Here is a 2,966-nt window from a genome sequence, read left to right as displayed (position 1 = left end):
GTTCTACCTTCGATTGGGTGAATATCTCTTGGATTCTTTAATCGGAATCTTTGTGGTATAGGCTAGAACTGATGGCGGCATTCAAGAGAATCCGGAAGGTCTAACCTTGTCTGTGGTATTCTGAGTAGGATTCAATGATTGAATGACTGTGACGTGCTTCAAACTCCTAGCAGGCGGGGCGTTAGTGACAGACGCAAAAGAATCGATGGATTTTATTCCGGCCTGACCGAGAACCGACAGCTGAATTCCGCGTGCTGTGACAGAGCATATGCAATCGTTTTCACTGAGAGGATGGGAGGTAGCCATTGACAACGGTGAAACCCTACACAAGCTTGCAATGGAAAGGAGTAAGAAGGATTGGATGAAGACAGTAGGAAAGCAGAGAGACGGAAGGGAAGGCATCTTCATGCGCTTATCTGATGTTCCTACCAATGAATTACATAAGTATCTCTATCTTTATCTTTATTGTTATTTTCGTTCATCACCATATCCATTTGAGTTTGCCTGACTAAGATTTACAAGATGACCATAGCTTGCTTCATACTAACAATCTCCGTGGGATCGACCCTTACTCGCGTAAGGTTTATTACTTGGACGACCCAGTGCACTTGCTGGTTAGTTGTGCGAAGTTGTGTAATGCCATGGTATTGAACACCAAGTTCTTGGGGTTCATGACCGGGGGTTATGAGTTGTGAAAAGTATTGTTCACAATTTCGCGCCACCACCTCCACAAGGGCAGGGCAGCCTCCTGGAAGCAATCCTTCATGGGCTATAATTGGATTAAAAATCCAATAAAATTCATTTCTTCACCAAATCAAAAGCCCATCCAAATCCTAAGATCCAAGAATGGAAAGTGTATAAATAGGAGCTAGTTTGATGTAATTAGGACCTTTTTTTGACTTACTTTTGAACTTTGAATTTTCCTTTGAACCTTTACTTTTATTTTGAGCTTTTGAACTTTCTCTTGGGAACTTCACTGAGATTTCAGAGAATTGGGGAGGAGAATTGATCTCTCTTCTTCCTCGTTCTTGTGTGGGCATTTTTATTTTTCTTGTTTGAGTTTTGGGTGTGAAGAATTGAGGAAATTCTGTCTCAATCTCCATTCAAAATCTCTTTAATTTCTTTCTGCATAATTGAGTTTAATTTCAATTTCCTTTACTGCTTCTTCTTCTATTTCTTGTCAATTGCTTTGTGAACTTGGATCTGGACTTTGCTTTCTAGTCTCTTGAGACCTGAGATCCCATTTTCCTTTTTGGTTCTTCTGGGAACCCTGCTGCACTTTAATTTCATCTTCTGTTTGAATTTTAGTTTATTCCAATTCATCCTCTACTTTATTAATTGCTGCAATTTACTTTCTCTTGCTGGAATTCTGAATTCCCAATCCTTAATTCCCCTTCTATATTCAAGCAATTTACATTTCTTGCACTTTAAGTTACTGCAATTTACATTTCTTGCACTTTAAGTTTCAGTCATTTAATTTCTTGTCTTTTAAGATTCAGCATCTTTTACTTTCCTGTTCTTTAATTTACAGCAATTCTCCCCTCTCCCTTTACATTCCAAGCAATTTAGCTTCTATTAAAGATAAACCACTCAACCAATACTTGATTCGCTTGACTAAATCAACCACTAAACTAAAATTGCTCAATCCTTCAATCCCTGTGGGATCGACCTCACTTCCGTGAGTTTTATTACTTGATGCGACCCGGTACACTTACCGGTGAGTTTTGTGTTGGATCGTTTTCCACACATCAGGCGCGACTGATAGGGTTCGCGTGACAGGGGGGTTATAATTCAAATCCACGCGATCGCGTGGAGCACGTGGTCGCGTGGCTGGGGTGAAATAGGGTTGACGCGATCGCTTGGGATGGATAGAAGAGAGGGTGACGCGATCGCATGAGGCATGCGATCGCGCCGCTTGAAGTTGTGCTAAACGCATGATTCCAGCATCGTGTCAGCGCAACTTTCTGTCTCCTTTGGGGTGGTGTGCAATCCGCGCGACGCGATCGCGTCGCTCACGCTGTCGCGTGGGATTAATGTAGGTGCATGTGATGCGATCGCGTCAGGGACGCGATCGCGTGGGTCTTTTGTGTGAAAAGCACAATGGCCACACGATTCCAGCCCAACTTTCTGGGCATTGGATCTTTACGCCGATTTCCAGTTCACGCGACTGCGTGATCGACGCGGACGCGTGGGAGGTGTTTTATCGCAACTGACGCGATCGCATGAGTGATACGGTCGCGTCCCACGCCCTTTTCTTTTTTTTATTATGCAGGGATGCAAATATGCAGTATGCAGAATGCAATGATTAATATGAATGATATGCAAAATTCTAGGTTCAATATAATAAAATAATATAAAATTTGAAGACAAATAAGACTAAATAAAAAAATGAAAAAGGGACGATCATACCATGGTGGGTTGTCTCCCACCTAGCACTTTTGGTTAAAGTCCTTAAGTTGGACATTGGTTGAGCTTCCTGTTATGGCGGCTTATGTTTAAATTCATCCAGAAATCTCCACCAATGCTTGGAATGCCAATAGCTCAAAAATACAAGCATTTATGGATTGAATGCGAAAATTGTTATGGATTAAATTATAGGAAATTTTTTATTCACATCAGTCGTAGTCCCTGGGGACTCATTTCCATCATCAAGTATTATCCTGTTCTTAAGATTTGACCAGCTTAACAAACGTCGAATTTCTCGTGATCTACGTGCTCCCTGGTTAGAACCTCTAAGAGGTCCCAATGGTTTGGACTTGAGAAAAATGATTTGAATTGTTTAAAAAACTCAACATGCATCTTTTTTTGCATTGGGCTTTCTTTTCAACGCTTCAACCTGCTTCATCTATCGTTAGGGCTCGGTGAGAATCTTACCTACCTTCCTTTTCCCCTGTTGTCTTGTCTAGCTTTTTTTAACCCAAACTAGGCATGTAAAGCTTCTAAGCAGCTTCAAACAAATTTTCAGG

Source organism: Arachis duranensis, chromosome 9 (genome assembly GCF_000817695.3).
Source record: "Arachis duranensis cultivar V14167 chromosome 9, aradu.V14167.gnm2.J7QH, whole genome shotgun sequence".
NCBI classification, from domain to species: Eukaryota; Viridiplantae; Streptophyta; class Magnoliopsida; order Fabales; family Fabaceae; genus Arachis; species Arachis duranensis.
Note: the sequence above shows the minus strand (reverse complement) of the source record.